The 11,023-nt window shown below is 35.0% G+C and overlaps 1 long non-coding RNA gene across 2 annotated transcripts in view; it reads left to right on the top strand.

Annotated features, from left to right (window-relative positions):
* Positions 1-6,982: 6,982 nt before the first annotated feature.
* The window catches only part of LOC126947553 (uncharacterized), a 60,213-nt gene continuing 56,172 nt past the window's right edge, over positions 6,983-11,023 (top strand). For both annotated transcript variants that reach the window (XR_007723122.1, XR_007723123.1), the window contains exon 1: positions 6,983-7,080. This is a non-coding gene — a long non-coding RNA (uncharacterized LOC126947553). The remainder of the gene's footprint in view (positions 7,081-11,023) is intronic.

Raw genomic sequence — 11,023 nt, 5'->3', positions numbered from 1 at the left:
GCGTGAACCTGGGGGGTGGAGCTTGCAGTGAGCCAAGATTGCGCCACTGCACTCTAGCCTGGGCGACGGAGTGAGACTCTCTCTCAAACAAAAAAAAAAAAAACAAAAAAAAAAAAATTATTGTCTTTTTCTAGTTATAAAGATAGCACTTTTATGTACATAACTTAAAAGAAAATTCTTTATAATTGCATCCTAAAAAGAGTGAACAGTTTGTGTAAAACTTTATTTTTTACAGAAGATATCTATATGTTTAAGTTGGATTCATATAATATATCATCATGTATTTGTTTATATATGTTTAAATTATATATGCTTAGACTTATGTGATATATAGTTTTATAATCTGATTTCTGGATTTAACTATATAAGAAACTTGTCATCATATTTTCTGTAAAATGTTATATTAACAGGTGCATAATGTAGCAAAATATGTATACACTGACATATTAATAGACATGTAAGTTGTTTGCAACTTTTCACTGTGTTATGTGGACATCCTTGTATATAAATTTTTAATACACATCTGATTATTTTATTAGAATAATGTTTTAAAATAAAAATATGGGCAAATATTTTACAACTGTAAAGCCCTTATATCATAATATCAAATTACCCTTCAGAATGATGGTAAAGGTATGAGAGCATCTATTTCACTGAATATTTGCCAGTACTAAGAATTGTGCATTTAATTCTCCTTCCCAACTTTATAGGTGAAAGCAATGCTATTTTATGTTCTTTTTAGTATTACTTACCATTTTGCATTACTGGCAAGTTGAACATTAAAAAATGTTTATTGTCATTAGTATATGTTTTTCTTTAGTATATTTATTGCCTCCTCGTATACTTTGCTTTCTGTTATATTGGGTGGTTTACGTTTTTCTTACTATTAGTGAGACCTCTTTCAACATAAAGGTCATTAACCCTTTTTCTGCCGTAAGTGTTTCAAAAATTTTCTATTTATAATTTGTCTAATGATTTTCTGACATAACAAAAATTTTACTATGTACATAGTCACATCTATTATACGTTTTCTCCCTGGTTTTTAATTTTGATTTTATGCCTAAAAAGGTCTTATAGCTTCAAGTTCAGTTAGATGTTTACCTATATCTATCTATACATCTATGTCTTAAATTCACATTTTTATTCATACACTGTACAGGCTGATGGAGTATGTGTGATATTTTGATACAAGCATACAACATGTAATGATCAAATCAGGATAATTGAAATATTCATCACCTTAAATATTTATCATTTCTTTGTGTTGGGAACTTTCCAAATCTTCTAGCTATTTTGAAATGTATAATAAATTATTGTTAAGTATAGTCATCCTACTGTGCTAATGAACACTAGAACTTATTTCTTCTATCTAGCTGTAGTTTTATACCCATTAACTAACCTGTCTTCACTCCCTACCCACCACACATAGACATTTTTAAGCCTCTGGTAACCATCATTCTACTTTCTACCTCCATGAGATCAGCTCTTTTTAGCTCCCACATATGAGTAAAAAAAAGTGATATTTGTCTTACTGTGCCTGGCTTATTTCACTTAACATAATGTCGTCCAGTTTCATGCACGTTGCTGCAAATGACAGGATTTCAGGCTTTTTTCAGTAGCTGATATTCCACTGTGTATATGTGTACCACATTTTCTTCATCCACTCGTCCATTGATAGACACATCGATTCCATATCTTGGCTATTGTGAATAAGACTGTGACAAACATGGGATATTTACTTTTGCTTCTTTAATGGTTTCATTTTCTTACCCTTAACCCTTCAATTTATTTGGAATATATTTGGAATGTGATACTAATCTAATTTAACCTTTTCCAAATATCCCATTTACCATATAAATTTTATTATATACCAGATAGTTATATACATTAGTTCTTTTTACTGTGCTTTCTGTTTGTGGTCTGTCATGCATTAATATTGAGCTCTTTTACTATTTTAAAGTATACTTGGACATGTAGACAGTGGGATAGACAAACTTTCCTTTTATTATTATTCTGTTTTCAAAAATGTCTTGAATATTTTCACCTGTTTGTTCTTCCATGTTACATTTAAAAATAATTTTATAAGGTATAGAAGTTATCTCATACAGCTTTTCAAAAGGATGAGTAAGCTTTCGGTGAACTCTCACATATTTAATAGCCTTTGAGAAATATTGATAAGTAAATAACAAATGTGAAAACTCTGTATAGTAAGCTACCTTTTGGTGTTAAAAATGAATAAAACTGCTTGGCTATGAAAAGGATTTCCTTGGAAAGATACGTAGGAAACAGTGGTTTTGAGTTGGAGGATAGGAGTGGTGAAAGATTTACATGTAACCAAATATTCTTTGGCATTTTTGAATTTTGTAATGTTCATGTTAAATATAACAAATTAAAAATTTTCAAAGATAAAATAAAAACTCTGAAAATTACCCTGATGTTTACAAATTGAAAGTTTTGAGGATGAAGCACTTGCTCCAAATCATATGGTTAGTGAATGATCAGTGAGGACCCCCTCAACTATCCAGGATTGCTTCTTCCAGGCTTCAATGAAGGAGGGAAGAACACAAAGGATTCACAAGCAAATTTAGTCCAGGAAGCACATTCTTCACTACTTCTTAGTGTTGGGCTTAAGTCATCTTGAGCATAAGATTTTCAGTCTGAATATCATTCAGTTTCTGAATGTAGCTTGTAACTTTCAAAAATAGTTGAGGATAGGAAGCTCGTTTGGGGAGACAAGTTGTGAAAAGTCGAATGTAAAGAAGGTGAATAGCTGAAAAACTAGAGAGACCCAGTAAAACCTATATGATATTTGGTAAAAAAAAAAAAAATGTGTACTGCCCAGAGCTATTGTTATGAAACAATGTTTATGTGTTATTTAATGCTGCTTCATAAGAATGTCATCTTCCTGCACAAACGAGTGACCGCATTCCAGCTGGGCACCATGTAGGTAGAGTGCCAATAAAGGACTTTAAAACGTTTTCTGTATTAATAGCAGAAGAGAGAATAGAGTTCATTGTGCCGAACACGGAGAAGCCGTGTCTCACTCAGAGTAGAGACATAGGGCTAATAATTTACCAATAACATCTGGAAGGAAAGCAGTGCTTTTCATGGCAATAGATTTCATTACTGTGACATATATTTGTTGGCTTTTGAAGTTAGATAGAACTGAGTTATACCTTAGCCCCAAAACTTGCTAGCTGTGTGCAAAGGGACTTGTTCTTTGATAATGTAGAGGCAAAGCAACATTGATGAGCCTTAATTTTTTTCATCTGTCAAATATATATTGTAATGCCATCAACATTCGTCAGTTAATTCACTGAGCTACACAGTAGACAGTGTTCCAGGTATGGGTGGTTCCATAGTGTATAAGAAAAAGATGTTTCTGCATTCCTGAAACTTTTCTTTTACTAGGGGATAACTAAATAAAATAAACACAATGCAGTGTTTACTAGAACACTTAGCACGGTAAACCCTGAAGGAATGATATTATTTATATTATAGTCATAAGAGTATATATATAATAGGCTAACATTATTTATTATTTTCATTATTTCAGTGAGTAGCTAAACAAAGTTCTAGTCTGAATTTTAAAGGTCTTGGCACAAACCCTAATGGAGCAATAGCAACATAGCACCCACCAAAGGGGAACCAGACAGAAGCAGAACTCAGTGCTTTAACTCCACTGGCAAAAGAGTTCCCTTAGTCCTTACAAAGAGGTGTTCAGTCTCAGAGCCAGCCTAACAATCTTTCTTAGTTGTGTCCTATGTGTTGTAATCCACATCCGATTCTCATTATTTTGCAGGTTTCAGTTCTTTACAATAAAACCTTCTACCATTTTTACAAAGTATTGAGTCACAGTCCGTTTTAATATGGTTCTATATAGATACCTAGATCAGGAGAACACAAGTCTGTGTCCTAAGTGGAAAATGAAAGCACCATTCTTTGTTAATGAGGGTTCATATTTCCCCTGTAGTTAGAAAATTATAGTTTGATGAGTTTAAGAAAATGTGCCTCTTTCAAAAGAAATTATGACCTTCCTCTGACCTTTATTATTCATTTAACATTTATTGAGCAAGTCTTTCATATCACTCAGAAAAGAATAAGGAAAAGGCGAGGCAGTAGATGGAGTCTATTCTGAATCTCAAAAGCCTTTTGATTTCATCCCTCAAGGGTTTGTGAGGAGACATTGATAGTCCAGTGGTGAAGTACAAAGCACAGGGCTTTATCACGGAAGATTAAATCGCTGAAAACTACGCTGGGAATCTACTGAGTTCTCTTTCTGAATGAGACAAATGGTATTTTTAAAGGCAAAGTAGAAAAGGGTAAATTTGCTTGCATTAATTATAGAATTAGGACATCAATATTAAAGAGTCCCAGTGCACTTAGATAATAGTGGCATTAACAGAAATGAAGTGATGAGATTTCGGAAGTTCAGATTACCAGGCCACAAGAGCAATGGCAACCCCTTTCTTTTCTTTTTCAGCAAAAAGCTTTTGACCGTTCATTTCCATTTAAGAGACTCAAACATATGGCATTACCCTTTGCTCGGCAGGCATTTTCTTAATTGGAAAACACGTGTGCCTTTCTTTTAGATTCATCAGGATACTCCGGAGAAAATGTTTTACTATCCGTGGATGTTCACTTCTCTTTCTCTTTATCTGCCTCAAAAGTTCTGTGTTCACAAACCCAGTTTCATTTGTGAAACAGCAATTATGATTTCTAGCTTGGTTAAATATTTGTGCCAAAGGTGAGAAAGGGAAAACTTCCTAGAATTCAAAAAGAATGCTTTCAAAGTTTTCACCATATCCATTTCAAAGGAAAATTATATGATAAAGGTAATTGAGAGACTCCCATATTTATAAATGGTTCCTTGGAAATAAACAGATCTTTTCAAAGAAGTGGAAGTGACCTTCCACTCCCTCTCTTGCCATCTAGAAACGGGTTCAAAAGGAGATTCTTTATCACAGCCAAGTGTTTAGGGGTTTAGGGGACAGGCACTACTCAGGAAGGTTTCTGACTGTCCAACAGCCCTTTTCTTTAATCTCCCCGCAGCCTATGGGGGAGGATGTGAGTAGGATGATCCAGCTGGGACATCTTGGATGGCAGTAACCTAGTATGTACTTGAACACTTCTCCCTAACCTCATTACCATTGCACTCCAGGAGGATTACATACTGGGGAGCAGATGCTGTAACCCTTCTCTTCTGGAACACAGGAAAATTAATCCAGGTAGTTTGCTTTGAAGGAACTTTTTGAAAAAGTATGAAGGTGAAAGATTAAAGGTCTTATAGCACAAAGAAGATCTATCACATTTCCCACCACCGCAGAACTGACAATATTTGCTCAAATTCAGTGTTTTTGTGATCTATGTATGGGTCATTTTTATTTCCGGTGGCTGTCAATCCAAGACTACAGGACTTGCCGGTCCTATTAATGCAAATTTTTGCATTGTGTCTCCATTTTAAGGGACCCAAAACACATTGCCTTATTTCTCTGCCTGTTTTCTTCTCCTCTCATTAGATAATGCATGTCTATCTGTTGCAATACAATTCTAGGCAATGGTGGACAGAAAGTAATTACAGTCGTCTGAAGAGATTGCTTAAAGAGACTGGCCAGAGTGAAACCAGTGTCTAAGGTTTCCATCCACCTGTCTAGCCATCTCTGAAGGCTTTGGACAGTGTGACAGAACATATAACTTGGGGCCAGCCTACTTAGGTTTGAGTCTTAACTCTACGTGCTAGGGCCTGTGTGGCTTCAAGCCAATATTTTTATCTCTCTGTGTTTGAGTTTCTTTCTCTGTGGAAAGGGTGAATAATAATAACTGCTTCTTAGAAGAGTTGTCAGAGTTAAATGAGCTAATATATGAACAGCACTTAAAACAGTACCTGACACATAGGAAGTGGTATGTAAGAGTTTGCTATCGGCCAGGCGTGGTGGCTCACGCCTGTAATCCCAACACTTTGGGAGGCTAACGCAGGTGGGCAACACAAGGTCAAGAGATGGAGACCATCCTGGCCAACATGGGGAAACCCCATCTCTACTAAAAATACAAAAATTAGCCGGGCGTGTGTAGTCTCAGCTACTCTGGAGGCTGAGGCAGGAGAATCACTTGAACGAGTGAGGCGGAGGTTGCAGTAAGCCACTGCACTCCAGCCTGGTGACAGAGTGAGACTCCGTCTCAAAAAAAAAAAAAAAAAGAAAAGAAAAAAAGAGTTTCCTATCACTATTACTAGTTTTTTGTTTTTGTTTTTGTTTTTTTTACAGCCTGACCTTGAAATGTTTTATGCATTCCTTGAGGTTGTGTGCAAAATTTAATGTGGCTGCTTAAATATACACTTTCCTGGTAGAGCATTCATACTGTCTATCAAAGTCATCTATAAATTTAACAAGTTTGGGAACTACTGTGCCAGGCTCTGAGGATCTCCCAACACGAATGGATAGCTTCTATCATTAGTAAAACTCAGTGAACCATTATGAATTTTGATTCCTACAAACAACAATTAGATCTTCAAGTAAAACAATCCGTAAGAATTTATTTACAACATACATGAAAGCTATTGGTGAGATATGTTCATTTTGTTTTCTACAGCTTTCTTTGAATTTTGTTTAAATACACAATTATAAACAGCAGCTATCTAGTGAGATCAATGAGCCAAATTAATCGAAGAGAGCATACCACACTGAATATCACAAAGATTTGAGATTTCCCCCAGCCTTTGAGCCGGCCTGCATTAATGCAGTGACCCACTAGATGTCAATGTTTCCATGAGAATGAATAAAGGCATTCTGTTGTTATCCTTGAAGCAGAGGATTAATTGATTGCTATAAAAAGTTAGATGAAATAAAATGTTCTCCTTGCTCTTCAAACTAAGATAAGCTAATACCTTTGGACACAATTTCACTCCCCTGCATTCACCAAATGTCCAATTACATATCCTCTCTGCCTGGACCTTCAAAACAATGTAAAACTGAATGAAGGCAATGAAAGAAGTCACAGGAGGATTTTTTGCAGAGCTTCCATCCAGTTCAGAAACAAAGCAATTCAATACATGTCTTCAAGATTTCTAAAGGCAATGACTTAGTAAGTAATGTTCTTCCCATATCATCCTCTATGTCCTTTTTTTCTCTTTATTTGATACATTTTAAAAAATGTCTGTGTGAAAGCAATGTTTTAGCTATCTTTGTTCAAGTAGGCTTGCTTAATTGGGATGAAGAAGATCCTATTTGAATCATAAGTCGGCCAGGAATACTTCTGTGTTTTCAGATGTTCTGGTTTTACCATTTATTTGAGCACACATTTTAGATTATGTGCCTCAGCCATCAGATACAGACAATCAGGAGAGCCACAAAGAGCCATCTAAAGAGGCAAGAAAACACAATAGATGGGATATGGGAAAAAATATATCTATAACTAGAAAATCTAAATGAGTGAGGATGCTGAAGGTATTAACACAGGGAAAATACCAGCACATGGGCTACTTTATCTCCCTACTCTTGCGGTTTCATTTAGTACATGTCCCTTTTCCTCCTGAGAGCAGAGAGAGAAGCAAATGAGACTTTATAGGATTCCACTGCATGTGTACTGAAACTTCTCCAATGTCAAATATGACTTTCCTGGGGATATAAAGTCTACTGTGTGTACTAAAGAACCAAACCTAGGATGCTTGTCAAATATATGCTTGAGGTAAACCACAGAGATTGATTATGGTGGAAATGTTTTACTAATAAAACAGTAGGAAAAATATGTTCCAAGAATTCAGTCATCTCTGGTTATTTTCAGGGCTGAAAGCAGATGGCCTCAGAGGCTGTGCTGGACACTGGCTCAGAAATGTAACACAAGGTTAACACTAACATATGCTATCATTCATGGGCTACCAGAGTTCCAAGAAATATATGAACTTATCCCAGTAAGACCTTTCTCTGAAATATTTTCTTCGTGCATTTTCTAAAAGTTAATGTAATCAAGGCTTAAAATGGCTCAGGAAAAGGGGCCATTTTATTTCCTTTGGACCCACTGGGAAACTTCCACAGCATCCAGTCTCTTTTCTCTGTCTTTTACGGTTTTCTCTGACATGTTGAAAGCAGAAGTGGTTATTTGTCAGTGATGGTTTATTATTTTTATTCAGACAATATTTCAGTGTAATAGTCTAAGCATTGAAAAATGTAATTCTTCATTTTAAAAGCAATATAGACAAATTATTAATCTAAATCTAGGATGACAGACTTAAAAATATCCATCTAGTTAATGTTATGGTGAGGTTTATGGGTAGCAGTTGCTAGTAAGACTAACCATTTCCAAATATTTCCCCTTGCAGCCTGTCGCTGATATCTGAAATGAATCAATAAGAGACTCATAAAAGAAATAATTTGCCATCAATAGAGAAGTTCATTTATCAAATTGCTATCATTAATGTCTTAGTATGAACTCATTTATTTTCCTCTTTCTATGGAAAAGATGACCAATACAGGAAAGTACATAGGGTTCTTCCTAGAGAAGGCGGTTCTGGTAGATTGCTCAGGATATTGAAAGTCCTAAGAAACTTGGGATTTCTGTGGCTGTGAGAGAAATAGAAGCATCCAAAAATTAAGATGTATACCTAAAGATTTAGTAATAAAATACCAGGAGAACGTTTTTCTATACTTTTTTCAATTTTGCATTGGGAAGACTCTAAGAACAGGGTATTGGTTCCTGTAAATAATGTAGCCAGTCCAGGGAAGTGCCATTTTTTTCTAGTGGGAAGTGTAGAATGATAAGGAAGGAGTTATGGATTGAGTTATTGCTATGATAGTACACTGAGTTTAGGACATTGTTTGACCTCCCGACTACTATACTAGGGGCACTAGGGAAGATCAGCTGCCTCTCTGCCTCTTTCTCTCAATTGTGCATCCCACACATAGGAACAGGGTATCATAGTTTTAGAGGCAGATGAACATTTTTCAAGAATCATTTTACCATCTGTATGCTCTGTTAACCTTGAGAATTTTCCTTAGCATTTCTAAACTTCAATTTTCTCCTTTTTAAAATGGAAAAAAAAAAACCCACTATAATCTGTCCAAACAAGTCATAGAGTGGTTTTAAGTTGACAACAACTATGTGCAAATGGGCTTTGTGAACTGTGATGGGTTTTACACAATCTCCTGAGTATTTTATTTATATAAATAGTGTAATTATATTCTTTCATGCTCCTTTAGGTCATGAAATCTGATGTAATTGCAAGCAAAAATACATCTGGTATTTACTAGGTTAGAAAGCATAAAAATATGTGTAACAAGATTAGAAAAAGGTTACTACTCCAAGAAAGGAAAAAAATAACAGAAAGAAATGCTGTGGGATTGTATTGGACTCCTGACAATGGCACCAACTTCACAATGTGATATTAATAGGTTTTGAAGGATGAGGTGAGAGTGCTGAAGTTATGACAGTATCCTTCTGGTGTTTTCTTTGGAGATGAAAGAGATAAGGCAATTTTTAAAATGTATATCCTAGATGCTTATTTAGCTCGTGACCATTTCAAAACATTTGCAATCACTCGTTTTGATGACTTTTCTGATGTGACTAAATCTTATGAGTTATTTTTATTAAGATCTTGCAAGGTTGTCAGACAACTAATTGTGGTGGAAAACAGCCAAGGAGCAGGGCCAAAGTGGTGCACAGTGTGTACTGTTTCTCCAGCCTATTAGTTATCTGCATTCCTAATCATTCCAAAAACGTCTTTTAAATCTGAACAAATATTTGTCTGCATACTCTTCTCTTTTTTTTCAATTTTTGTGTCTGTGTCATGTAAGCATTTGTAACTTACTTATCTCATTAGATTGCCATCTCCTGCCAGGCATAGTCTGTGTCTTTTCTTATCTTTAAGACTGCTGGTAGGATCTAATACAAGTTTAGGCACACAGGTGTTCCTCTAACATGGATCCTTTTGGTTACAGGAAAAGGCGATTGGGTTGTAGATAGGACTAATTTCCTCACTAGATGTACACATTTTACAATTATCTTTACAAATTTTGCTCCTTATCTTCTCATGATGACCCAAAAGAAGAAAAGCAACTTAGCTTATTCCTTCACATGAGTTCATGCATCAAACACTATTGAGTGTATATTACATGCCAGGTTCTGTATTAGCAACTGGAATGACCAAACAAATGTGGCAAGAATTTTGTCTTAGAGGAACAGTTGAATAAGGATTTCAGAGAAGGAGAAGCTCAGAGAAGGAGAATTCCAGCTGAATAAAGTCATGGGAAGGGACATCCCAGCTGCTGGGCTTTAAGATTAATATGTGCCTCATTTGTTTTTTCTATCCTGACTGTCTTTTATTTTTTATTAATTAATTTCTTTTGTAATTTTCAAACATTGTATATATTTTGTAATGTACAACATAATGTTTTGATACATCTGATGGTTGTGACTCAGAGTGGACTCTGGTTAGCACACAAATTGTATAATTAATTCCATATTAGTCTATTTTAGATAGACAGATAGAAATAAATCAAAGGGAAGAAGATGACTTGGAATTCGTGTGAAGCAAATGAGACACCTACAGATAGAGAAGGTCAAGACATGGGATGACTAATCTCACCAAATACGATTTCTCTCTTTGTGAATAAATGCACCAACATATGTAGAAACACACTCATTACAGTGTCATTTAAAACAGAAAAGTATTGAAAACCACGTACTTATCAAATATATTAGAAACCACAGAAATATCTTCTTATCATTTCTTCATTTCTTAAGGCTATTTTGGGAGGATACTTTTTTCTCAGCTTCTATTCATTTTTAAGAACTATTTTTTGTATTAGTACATCATATACGTTGTAAATATTTTCAGAGTTTATCATTTGCATTTAATTATTCCCTTTGCTGTTATATGTGATATCCTAATTTTTAATTAGTTGTACTTATGAGTCTCGTACTTTTGGTTTCTGCTTTTGGTATCATGCTTAGGAAGACTTTCTCCAACACAATGCCATATAAAGTGTTTATTTTCTCCTACTGTCAGTATGGTTTAATTTCTTTATATATA

This window comes from Macaca thibetana, chromosome 2 (assembly GCF_024542745.1).
Source record: "Macaca thibetana thibetana isolate TM-01 chromosome 2, ASM2454274v1, whole genome shotgun sequence".
NCBI classification, from domain to species: domain Eukaryota; kingdom Metazoa; phylum Chordata; class Mammalia; order Primates; family Cercopithecidae; genus Macaca; species Macaca thibetana.
Note: the sequence above shows the minus strand (reverse complement) of the source record. Positions and strands in the feature narration are given on the sequence as shown.